Genomic DNA, 14,031 nt, shown 5'->3' on the forward strand with positions numbered 1-14,031 from the left:
GATCAGGTCTGTTGGCCTGGATACGTCTGAGGCTGTTAATGGGCCTATTCCAAAGAATTTTGTATTTATCATTTTCCATGACGCTCTCTACATATTCCGGATCGTACCATTGGTGGATATTATTATTATTATTATTATTATTATTATTATTATTATTAAACACAAAGACATGTTCTTTGAAATTATCTTACATATTGATGTATTGCGGACTACTGCATTTTGTTACGTGGGTGTTTGATAACAGAAAGCAATGAGGGGGCTTGTGAAAACACGGACGTTATATGCTTATCAAATATGAGACTCAATGTTCGTTTTACTAAAAGTCACGTGTTCATGATCAAGTGCTATTGCACTATATTTGTGTCTCCCTGTAAATGTTGCCAAACTAGAGGACGTCTTCGCCAATATGAGAAGTGGTATTTCAAGGGCGAAATAATTGATGTAGTCAATGTCTATAGATATTTGGGTGTTTTGTTTACTCCTACACTTTCTTGGACTAAGAAGTGAGTGAGTGAGTGAGTTGGGTTTAACGCCGCTTTTAACAGTATTCCAGTTATATCACGGCGTGTCAGCTTAATGTGGGAGGAAAGCCCGAAGTGATGCATGTCTTAGACGTTTACCACTTCGGTGAAACACACGAGCATGTGTATGGTGCTGACAAACCTAGAAACATAATCGGGGCGAACCCACAATCATAGGTTTCTGGCGTGCCCAAGGGACGCAACTCTGCGCAGCGAATCGCAGCGCCTTAGACGACTGGGCCATCCGTGCCCCCTCTTGGACTAAAGTTCAATGTTGTTTTACTGCTCAAATTACTGTATTGAGGTGAGAACACCAACAAAGTGATAGGATTTCACGAATGTATTGGAGAGTCATTGCATTATATGTGTCAAATACTTGTTTAGCTTCCTCCGCTTAGATACTTGTAGATTACCCTTACCACAGGTGACTGTTCTATACATGATCAAATCTCAGATATACTGATTTCTTTCACTATATATTCGGCGTGGTATGACAGGAGTATTTAGGATGCAAAAGTCTTTTAAACAAAGTTATATAATTGTCTTTGGCTCCACTGGGATCATGCTGTGAACTTTTCTCACAAATCAAAATTATATGGGAAATTTAAATCAGTAATGAATATTGAGAGATATTTCGTCAGTCCTCTCGTTATATAATATACATGTATCGTCTCGGTTTAAATGTAATATTTGTAGATTGGCTGTGTTAGGAATTCATGATCTTGTCAACATGTCCAATGTTCAGAATGAAATCACTAAATTATAGCGGTATGAAGCTGTACAGCAAGGATGTATCTGTCTTATGTAACAAAAGGTTTTACATTAGAAACGTTCTTTCATCTCATGTCCTGGGCCCACTTGCACAAAGCGATCTTAGTGCCAAGATGATCGTAACTCCCATACTTTAACATAGGCTTACAATAGTTGTAGCACTTGGATCTCTTTGTGCAAGTTGGCACTGTTTTTATGTTGATATTGTGTTGCGTTTTGGACGTTTTCTTTGTTAGGTACAAACGATGAGAAATTTCACGTTATCTCTTTAAATGACGACAGCTTGTAATTAATGGAGACTGGGCCAGATAATCCAGTGGTTGATACTATGAGCAACGATCCAAGTCACCCAAGGTCTCGGTCCGTTTAGTCGCTGGGGTTGCTGGGGATCTATTCTATCTATACGTTTTTACTAGCCAAAAGATTTGAGAATCCATGAAAAATCTGGTAACAGAGAGAAAACAAATGTTACAGTGATTCATGAAATCAGAAATCAGACATTTATAATCTACTGACACCTTTAGCGGGAAATCCAGTTTCGAAATATCATATTTGAGAGCTTAATAACAATTTTATGCATCATGAGATGGCCAATTAAGCTCGCTATTTGGGGTTCCTAGGTTTTATTTTCAGTAGCTTGCAAGAAAAGACAGGTACCTTTTATGGACACTGATGTTAATTCATGATTAAATTCTTTCTGAGACAATAAACAAACTATTAATAGCAATAGAGGGATAGCACAGATGATAACAAACCTAGGAAATGAAATATAAAAACCGTGTGTTTTAAATTACATTCAAGAGAAAGAATCAGAATCTCAGTGAGTAAGTATGGTTTTACGCCGCTTTTAACAATATTCCAACAATACCTGGGCTTTAACCATTGGGCTTGGCCACCGCTCCAATCAGAATGAAACCAAATGTCCAATTCCATATCCACGTAAGATACATGGCACTATAGTCCGTCCCCGAGACGGTAATTAGTACTGGAGAGCGTGTGCTAGCTTAGATATAGTGACAATCTATGCTATAGAAACATTAATGTCGGTTCATCATACGCCTGAACAAAGATAGCAATTGAGTTTGCTTCTGGACTACAGGCAGTTAATCTAACTGAGGTGTATTAATTGCCTCTTTCTGAAATGAATAGGTCTGTCAATGCACGGGAAATTAGTGTTTCTATATCATGGCGAATATTGGTTTCATCAATTCATTATTTTGACGTTAGGGGATTTAACCCTCTGGATGCCGAGTTAATTTTACAAAGCACATTTCAATAAGATAAGATAAGAAAAACATCACAAATATGCGGACCTCGCTGTCGAAATGTCACCCTTGCATCCCAAGTACCAAGTTGTCCGACTCCCCATTGCTTTCGATGCCTTAGGTTTGGTACCTCCCAAATCCGCTAACTGACATTGGGAGAGTACCCGGGTTTGCTACCAGGTATACATTCCTTCTGACAATCTAGGTAATGCAAGAGGCTGCAGTGTTTGGGTGTTTTGCGCATAACCCTGATTTTCAGTGATCCATACATATAATTTTGACTGTGATTTTTCCTTTTACGCCCAATGGAATCTGTCGTCGGATAATCGGGCCTTATTATTTTCTGGCGTTTAAGTCTTATATTTTTAACAGCCTCACGGAAACTGTGAAGCTCGCAAAATATTGCCCAAGATTTGAGCAACAAAAATATATTTCAAATTGATTTGTAAGCTTATAATATAAAATACGGCTTACCATAAATGACGACCATCGACTTCCTCTATGACGTCTAAAGAAGCCAGAGATGTGTACACTCGCACACACGCTTGTCCATTCTAACTCGGCTCATTTGGTGACAATTTGCTGTGGAGTACGACAATATATTTCCGTATTATTATCATCACCATTAACCAATCTATTGAAACACAAATATCGACACTAAACTTTATACGTTAAGGTACGTCATCCTAAATCATAACCAATGGTGATATTGCACTACATCATAAGGAAGTAATTATCACGAAATGGATGGCGCTGTCTAACTTTGACGTTACTCCCAAGATCACGCATTCACCACAAAGTGCAATTTGGCTCGTATTGCACCATGATAAATGGAGTGGTAGCCTTATCATCAATAATTCTATTTCATTACTGCTTTAACCATGTAAATAATGTCTTTCTAATGATAGAAAATGACACAAACATTTAAGACATCAATATTACATAAATTAAATACTCAAAACGAAAAAAATATTTTCTAAATATCGGACGTGTACATGTGTACGTGTTTCATTAGAATGTGATTGTTCTCTTAAATTTGTCTCAGTATTATACTTCTATTTTCAGGATATAATCGAATAAGATACGTCAAACAGTTTGGGTATATGTCACGTTTGGTTTATGTTAGGTTTTTTATGAACATAAAGTAAACAGATAAATATCCGTTGAATTTAATATTTAAGAAATTGCGGAACGTGATCAAATTACACACGGGGTAACTCCTTCGTGATTAAACACGCACCTGTCATCAATGTTTTGTCAATCGAACGACCAAGAACATTTAAAAAATATGTGTTCCTTCTGATGATGTATGCATATAATAAATGTGAATATGATATTTTTTTGTTAAAATTATAAACTGAGGGGCAAAAGAAACTATACCTCTCATTTGATTTTATCATATGTTTGAGTTTCAATTGAGAATATCTTAAGGTAGCGAAATTATAACCAAAAATTAATTTTACTGGCGCTTTATCAGCACTTCAGCAAACCATGTCTTTGTCGGTGTGGTCAAGGAAATGAAGAGAGCGCTGGTACTCTGAGGTTTACCTGACGACTCCTTTAATGTGTCACAAGATGATACTGGAGCCGAGTACTTCCGTATGTCTTCCGATGAGTCTGATAAAACCCATCCTGGCGTTGACAGGCGTGACAAGGAAACACAGCCACAGATGTATCAGATAAATTGTGACAATTGTCACTGAATTGAATTTAGACGGATCGCCATTAAACACAAGGTTAGTTTCTAATTTGGCGTATTTGGCATGTGTAGTGTATTAGAGTATGTTTTACCCTTAAATAATAAACATCCTAGCAGTTCAGGGCAAAACTATAATTTATTACACATGGGGGTTGAGCATATTATATTTCACAAATATTGAAGTAAGGACAGCCTTGCTGAAAAGTGAATTTTAAGAGTTAAGTATTATCCTAAATTGTCCCCGTTTCAAACACGTCATTGCATACCAAGACGTGGATTGGTAGTGGGCAAAATATTATGGAGTCCGATTTAATGTTCCATTGAATAGTGGTAATGTATCATGGATGAGACGTTTAGTTTCCATAGATTCTGTAAAATATGTTCCATTGAAACATCAACGGTCTTGACATACTTGAATTTGTATCTTCTCTGATAAAGCAAAACATCAAGAAAATATTTTTTAAAGAATCCGCATGGCATTAATTCCACTTCCAAAAAAGTAATGGACATGTCTGAAGTCAAATATGATAATACTGAAGCGTGCAACTTATTTTAGCAGATTTCAGGCTCATTTGCCCTATGAATGGCATAATACGCAAATTATACCAAGTCCATTGATCAAACAAATAATGTTGTGATGCCTACATATACTGTTATTTGAGGCTTTGTCAAATGTTTCAGGTAGGATAGCCAGATTTTGGATGACATTTTGACCGGGACAGAATGGGCTTATTCCATTAGGTTTACTTCTTTTTCAGTTTGTGTATTCTACCACTGACCCACGCTGAAAACTGTTATTTGGATCTGGATGTAATATACTATCAACACTTCGACACACATTCCCCATCAGGTAGGAATCAGATTTGTGTATAGTCCGTATAAAATGAAACTTCATTTGCATGATCTTGAGGATTGCAATGATATGATTTACACACCGGTGTCTACATATGAGTGCATTCTGTACCCGGAAAAAGCAGCTCAACTGTCACTCTATCCAAAGGGTTAGGTTTAGGATTAGGGTTACGTCTTTCCTTACAAATAATTGAAGACGTGTTGTATTGAGCCTTTGAGCTCTCTCTCCCTCACTCTCTGTGTGTAATAGTTCGACTATATCATTATCATGTGTTTATGATTCAATCGCATGTCAAGCCCATATTCAGGATTCGATTTGTTTCATCCCTCTCCAGGTGTCCCGAGTGTGATGCATTAACAAAAGCGGAGTAAAACTATATTCACTCTCAAATCATGGCTGCTATGATATGATAGTGTATGATCAACGAATTCTCTAATGAACATCAAGTATGTTTTCTGGCCTATATTATTTGAGAGTGGAGAGAGACTGTGACAATATATCATTGTTTGTGTTGCTAAAAGAGCAATGCCAGAAAACAGTCAGCCGTTCTAAGCCATGGTAACACATCCTTCTATCACACATCATCCACGATAATCATGAGAAAATCAATTGTGCTCCTAGCGTGAATGATATGAGCAAACAATGCTGTTCACAAGGCGCCTGCAAATACCTCAAACCGCTGTAATGTTTAATTTACGATAAAGCGTCTCTACAGTGGGGATATTACATCGATTCTTGAAATCAACTCATCACCTGCTTGGCTATAGTTGGTACATGTAATTCAAGATTTCAAAAAATAGTGTTTTTATAACCGTTAAGCACCAGTCATTTAGTAAAATACATTTACGTTCTTGTTGGCCATGGGATGAGAAGGGACCGATGAGAACAACGTCACACGTATTTGCCATGTCGATAATCGATTCAGACACCGATGTCGTGCGCAAACCTTTAAGAAACCCAATGTGGTCTACGTTTTGCGGCGTGTATCATCACACGCGGGAGGACACCTCCAATGATTACACAGGGTGGTTTTGAAATACATGATAATGATGGTGAACCTGGTGCTACTAGCGCTAGTGGCAAGTATACAAGCCTTTCCTCCAACACTGGGTGAGTTGCTACTTACACTTCGTTCAACACCTTACATGATATTGTAGGCGTACGATATTAACATTTACTTACGATATCGTAGGCGTACGATACTTACTGAAGATTTCGTAGAAGTACTATTGCTTACATAAGATATTGTAGGCGTACGATACATACGACATTGTTGGAGTACGATGCTAACTTTCAGATATTGTAAAAGTACGATGCTCACTTAAGATATTGTAGAAGTACGCTGCTTACCTACGATATTGTAGGCATAAGATACATGCGATGTTGTACGACACTTACTTATCAAGTTGTGGGCGTAGACTACTTACGATATCGTAGACGTACGATACTTTCTTACGACTTTATTGGCATACAACGTGGCGTTATTCGATACATCAAATCTAGATGATAAATGCTTATGAATGAAGCACTGGACAAAATATCATCCATTCCAAAAAATCCAAAACTTGGAAATACCACCATTCCAATTGGAAATATGACCATTCCAATATTTGGAAAGGTCATATTTCCAAGCTTGGATTTGTTTGGATTTGTTTGGATTAATTTTGTTTGGATTTGTTTGGAAATGTTTGGAAATGTTTGGATATGTTTGGATATGTTTGGATACAACATGTCATAATCATATCTGTTAAAAGTTGTACAACTTTTGACCTTATGTGAGATTAGTAATGACATGAAAGTAAATAATTAAGAGTATTTTGGCACTATGTACCACGAAAAGACCAAATCATGAGCAAATTTAACTAAAAGAAATTCTGTCATTTAAAGTGGCTACTCTTTATATTTAATTTCTTATCTTCCTTGTCTATAATCATATGACATTGACTTTGAACTTTGAACAATTAAACAAATATTTTGTTTTCCCATACCGACTTACGGTTGTCGTAGAACAAAGACCGTTTCCAGAATATAGAGGGCCTCATTATTATAAGTTGAACTAATATACATATGTTCATAATAGTACTAGGTATAAATGAATTTTGATAAGTGTTCGTACAAGAATATGAACTTCGAATTATCTCGGAATTATGCGCAACACATAGGGCTGAAAATTTTATAATTGTTCTGGAACTATCTGACGGTAATTCAAAACAGGGAACAAGATTTCGTCAAATGAATCATTGAGCCAGGAATGCAACGATTTAAATGCTGACAAAATGAATAAACATATCTGGAACAGAGTAGACTGTTCATGTGGACAATTATATGCTACGTCTATTGCCAATGAAGTTTATCACCCCATGTTATAGCATTTGTTTCATATAAAAGATAGAAACCAAATAAATGGTACAATTAGTTGTTATGAATTAGCTTTACCTCTGTGACATATCACACAACTAAATGTGAATATGTTTATCAAATAATCAATTACAGTAATTAACCTAGTGTCCTTATTTATACACAATTTAATTACGTATTGGGGTACAATATATAATACACATATACACGGAATGATTTCTTATTTTGTCAATTTAATCATAACCCAAATCATACAAATCAAAGTGTGAAAGTAGTGACTAACTTTATGATCAAGGGTATAAATACTCAGTTGTATCTATTAATCCTAATAGTATAACAATAAACCCTGTATATATACTGAGCATATTTAAATACATCCGGATCTACGACCGCAGCCAGATAATCAACAAGGAAAGTATATTAGATTGAATTACAAATGTGTTATCACTTAAACAAAATTTTCCCTTATCCACGTAAGCCTAAACCTGGGAGAAATAAAGTTCTGTTCTGTTCTGAAGACGCCGTCATGATTAGTTGGCGCCAGTCTAGACTGTCCAATCAACGTGAATATACACACCGTGATGTTACTTGACCAGTTGATGACACCTGTCAAACTCAAAGTGCCCCTGGTCCTCCACCCACCATGTGCGATACTTTAGCGTACTTGATTGTTTAATTTGCAGTTATATCACTGTTAGGCTGAGTGATGAGAGAATACATTTTGTTATTTTTGTTAACGATCGTTTCCATTTTCAACGTGGTAACCTTATAAGTGACTAACTTTTCTATCATGATGAAATGAAACATATTAAAATAATCAGAGGGACTGACGATCGCATTTTTCGCATAAATGTCAAGCTCGCATTAATTTCATGATTTACTGAAGATAGATTTGAACATTTCTGAGCAACGATCATGTTTGGGTAAGGGAAGTAATCTTGTCTCCGTTTGCAGTTGGATTCAGTTCCGAGATCGCAGCTTGACTGTTCGGTACGGCCGAAAGGCGGCATCCATGTTGTTCACGCTCCGCTGATCACTGTATTCTGCTTATGAACCGGGAATGCGCATGAAACACGGGTGTCAAAACGAATATATTTACCAATTATACGGACGGTCAATTAGCCAGTCCAAGAGACAATACCCTGGTTCTACCACCTTTAGGTGTAATTACATCGCGTGCCCCTGATTCACGGTTCGTCTGATCTCCCGTCATTAAACCACGATGTTTATTTACCTTGAGCCTCCGACAACGCCGACTTCCTGTGTACATGTACGTACATGGCAATAAATGGTTTGACAGTTGTTTGACGGATTCAATCAATAATTATTGAAAAGGTGATGTAATTAAAATTTGTCACTATTCACAACTCCTATATTTATTTTTCTATTGTTGAGCTGTATTTTCGACCAGTGTTATATGTATAAAAAAATCTTCTCTTGTATTTATAAACCAAACCTAAAAACGTTATATAAGAACAATTGTGTTTTTAAACCGTAAGTTTTCTATTTAAACAACCATGCAAGTAAGATTTCAGCCGTAATATTACTTTAGTCACTCCACAGATTACACATCTTATATGCCGCAAACGCAGCGAGTGTAATGCTACTACGTCACAGCTGCCTCGGTAATTAAGGGCTGGAATGTTTTTGTGAAGGCACTTAGAGCAGACGAATTCCCCCCCCCCCCCCCCCCCCCCCCCCCCCCCACACACACACACCCCTCGGTGTACAATGACGGTCGCTAACCATGTATGTGTATTTTTACTGTTTTGGGCTTGATTGATTGTCCTTTGGTGAAAACAAATGTTCAATTGTGAAAGCAAACCCTTTTCCCCTGAACGTTAAAAGACAGCTGACTTTGTTTTTGTCTGAAATATCAACGTTTGGAGTCGTTTATATATTCGGAAATCCATATTATGGTTAATATTTATAATATAATATGGACAATGGTAAAATTCATTATCACAGTTTAAGTGCTATTCACAAATGTATGTAAATCTACTTCGTGATGAATGAAGCATGGCAATAAATGTATGCATCTGATTCTTCATTTGTTCTGTATTCTTTGACGAGAATGAGTTTCGTTAATGATGATCACTCTCAAAGATGTTTTGATAAGAGGATAGGACTTTAACTGGAGAATAGTTATGAAAAATATATATATAAGTATAGGCGGTCTGTGCACATGTGGTGAAACTGATACCTCATTGATTTGCTAATCGGGACTTGGAAATCATAGTCTGTCATTAAATTGATTTTAAAATATATGGTTTTGACTGTAGTACGTCCTGACATCATAATATTATGTTGTAAACAACTTATCTTATCTTATGTTAAGTAAAACAATTATTGATAACTTCCTGAATTCCATTTGTTCAATGAACAGAATTATTCACAGCTCTGGTGTGAGACAACAATAAATTAGATGTTACCAAAGATTGTCCATTTTATGATCTTAGGCACATGTCGGCGCACTTACATGTGAGCCGTCTAGACGACTGTCTGTTTTGTAATTAAATGGCAGCTGTCATCCAGCCGAATACTTAATCTTGAGACCTATTAGTTGTCTCTCCAGAAAACCACTAGCCAAACCTAAAATCCTACACCCCTCAAAAAAAATTGACAGATCAATTACAAAACTCCGAACAGGACACACTAACCTAAATAATCACCTAAAAAAACTTTAAAGGCTCACCACAGGCAACTGCCCCCACTGCAAACAACCCGAAACCACAGAACACGCACTCATCCACTGCACCCACTACAAAACACACTGAACCACACTACAAACCACCCTCAATCTAAATAAGGTTCCTACTCTAGATGAAATACTAAACCCTCAAAATAAACTAGAAAACTTCAAGGCCCTAGGCGTATTCCTAATCAAAACAGACCTAATTAAGCGCATCTAAAAACTAATTAATCTACCAATCAAAAATCCAATAAACATACAAACACCCACCTCACCCGGCTCCCTTAGTTCCCTCCTCCACCCACCTCGGCATTTATTCCAAATTTAAAAATTCTAAAAATTCAATATAATTAAGCAACCCCTAAAATCCCCCTCTTGGGTTGCACACACCACTTTCACCCTTTTCGGAATACACTAAATGGTCTGGCCAGGCCCGTGTGCGAAATACGCTACAGTCGGAAAGCGCAAGTTAAATCTTCTATATCAGTCAGTTGTCTCATAATTAACCAAAACATTAGCCCAAGATACCAAACTCTAGCTCGCAAACACCCCTTACTCACCCCAATATCCCAAAGAATAACTAACTACCTCAATGAACACCAAACTCAAAATCTTAAACAAAACTGCAAAAAATCAAATATCTTCACCCTTAAACTCAAAATACCCAAAATAGATACAACGCTAGCTAACCAAATAAATAAACAAACCGACCCAAACATAGCTAAAACCACCACACTTGCATACATACACGAAAATTGGCCAAATGGATGTCACATATACACTGACGGATCTTCAGACCCGATCTCCAACCACACAGGCTTCGGAGTCCATACCACACAACCAGTTATATCCACACAATCTTACCGACTCCCTAACCACCAATCTATATTCACGGCCGAACTTATGGGCATGGCCTCAGCCCTGCATAACCAACAATCTAAAAACAACAATAACATCCTAATTCTCACCGACTCCCTTAGTGGACTACAAGCCCTCCACAACTAAAATACCCCAAAACGACCTAAATTAATAAACCAAATACTTAAAAGCTCCAACGACCTAGCAAAAGCAGGCAAACAAATAACCTTCTTGTGGACCCCGCCCACGTAGGAATTTACGGCAACGAAAGCGCCGATACAGCAGCTAAATTATCTCTTAAAATACCAGAAATAAGCCTAAACCTACCCATCTCAAAATCAGAAATTAAAAGTGTAAACAAACAAAAAATAACCCCAAAATGGCGTAATCAATATCAAAACTCAAATAGCCAAATCAACAAAGTGCTCAGAAAACCATTAGCCAAACCTAAAATCCTACACCCCTCTAAAAAAAATACTAAAAACCACACCAAACTAATAAATCAAATACTCAATAGCTCAAACAACTTAACTAGGGCAGTTCATTTGGACCCCCGCCCACGTAGGTATCTTTGGAAAGGAAAAGGCAGATAAAACAGCAAAATTATCCCTTTAACTCCCAGAAATAAGCTTAAACTTACCCAGCTCAAAATCAGAAATCAAAAGTCTCACTTAACAAAAAATCAATAAAAAATGGCAAAATATATACCAAAACTTAAATAGCCAAAATCAGGAAAGTACTAAAAAAAACCCCTAAATAAACCAAAAATACTACACCCATCCAAAAAAATCGACAGAATAATTACTAAACTACAAACAGGCCACACCAAACTAAATAATCACCGTAAAATAGCTAATCTACACACAACAGGAAACTGCCCACATTGCAAACAACAAGAAACACCAGAACACGTACTCATTCACTGCACACGCTACCAAACACACCGAACAACACTACCGACCACCCTAAATTTTAAAACCGGAATTACACTAGAATCAATACTAAATCCACAAAATAAATTAGAAAAATTCAAAGCCTTAGGTTTATACCTAATTAAAACAGGACTAATTAGTCGCATTTAAACCCCAAATAAAATCATAAAACCAAAACTACCTTATCTAACAACCACCCAACACACACAGCTCCCTTAGTTCGTCCCCCACCCACTCTTGGCATTCTTTCCAAATCTCAAAATTACTATATAAGCAACCCTAAAGCCCCTAATTCATTGTCTTTTTATTGTTCAAATTACTGATAAAACATATTTTAACTTGTTCCTTCTAACCATATTTCCAAACAATTCCAAACAATTCCAAACCATTCCAAACCATTCCAAGTCATTCCAAACATTTCCAATGTTGGAAATATGTTTGGAAATGTTGCCATTCCAATTTTGGATTTTTTGGAAAGATCGATCTTTCCAAGCTTTGGAAAGTTTGGAATGATCGATCTTTCCAAAGCATTCCAACGTTCATTCCAAATTGGAATGGACGCTATTTGGTCTTGTGAAGTTTCTACTTTCTTGCCATTGTGGATTAATAAATAGTACTGTGATTCTTTTTAAAAATGAGGTAGGTTTTGGAACGATGTATGTGTTGGTCCTATCAAACCAGAAATTAAAGAAATCTTTTATATTATTGGTTCTGATTACAGTCAACAAATAGTACAGGTGCACGTTACCTGTATTCGAAAAAATAGAATGAAACCAACAAATACGACAGGACACATCCTGGTATACATGTCAACTGAATGTCGTATCAGCCCGGAAGACAATTTAAATTGACTATAAGCTACAATTTACACTGTCAGTTAAACCGGATTTATGACAACCAAAACCGTTTGTGTTATATACATCCAATTCATACGACGAAGAGGAAAACGTGTCATATTATTACAATGGTTATGATATCTCTAGAATTAGGAAACCAGTTCCACGTTACCTGATCGAGATGGTCATTGTTGATCCAGGTCATTATAAACTGTTATCGAATTATTAAGAGAATGTGTTTACACATATGAATCAGTCTAAGATATTGAAGTACTCCTTTGATTGTTGGCTTGATAGGGAATTGTCGTGTCATTGTCATGTTGGAATCAATTTTCAGTGACGTCAGTGACGTTTAGGGAGGTCATAGTGGAGATACAAATAAATATTAGACTGTACATATTAGACATGTGGTAACGTAAATATTGGAAATATGTGCAAAATATACACGAATACCTGCATTCGCACACCGTTCCGTGAAAGGAAAGATGCCTATGTCTATGTGTATCAACGTTTGTTGACATTTCATTGGAAGGTGACATGTTATTGACCTAGGAATGCCCCTAATAGGAAATGTCCCACCATAGAATAATCCCTAATAACCTGTTAGTCACTGAATAAATAGTGTGATATGTACCATCTTATCACACTGGAATAAACAAATAAATTTTCATTGTTTTCTTTTTCGGGGCGGTGGAGTAGCCTAGTAGTTAAAGATCAATGGGTACATTGTATGAAGCCCATTTCTTTAGTTCCCCGCCGTGATATTGCTCGAATATTGCTAAAAGTGGCGTAAAACAATACTCACTCACGCTGTTGTTTTTCTATATTCAGTTATTATGGACAAACAGAATCAAAGCATCGTGTCCAGAACCCCGGCAAGACAGTTTTATATGTTGGCAGATAGCAGCAATTCATTTAAATCGATCACAGGTTGGTTGGCATTTAGCCTTTGATAATATGATAATTTGATAATAAGTCCATGTGTAGCCTAATGAGGGAATGCGTCTTAATATTACCATTTGTTGTACACACTAAATTGCATTACCTGAATGCAAGCACATTTCAAAGGGCATTTCATTAAACCATCAAGGGGCATATATACAAAATTCAATCTTTAATATTTTGATTATAATTCAGAAAAATCGGTAAAAGGGTTATACAACAGTTACAATTTGTGACACAGTTCTGACTTATTTATAATGTTCACAGCCATCCGCAACATAACAGACGTAAAAAGCGTTGTGTT

At 36.7% G+C, this 14,031-nt stretch overlaps 1 protein-coding gene across 1 annotated transcript in view; it reads right to left on the reverse strand.

Moving 5' to 3' along the window:
• The window catches only part of LOC139443969 (glutamate receptor ionotropic, delta-1-like), a 33,724-nt gene that overhangs the window by 15,261 nt on the left and 4,432 nt on the right, over positions 1–14,031 (reverse strand). Inside the window, exon 2 of the mRNA XM_071224858.1 lies at positions 3,032–3,139. The gene's annotated coding sequence lies outside the window, so the exon portion shown is untranslated. The remainder of the gene's footprint in view (positions 1–3,031; positions 3,140–14,031) is intronic.

The sequence above is a fragment of the Haliotis cracherodii genome, unplaced genomic scaffold, assembly GCF_022045235.1.
Source record: "Haliotis cracherodii isolate W230 unplaced genomic scaffold, xgHalCrac1.p SCAF_5, whole genome shotgun sequence".
NCBI lineage: Eukaryota > Metazoa > Mollusca > Gastropoda > Lepetellida > Haliotidae > Haliotis > Haliotis cracherodii.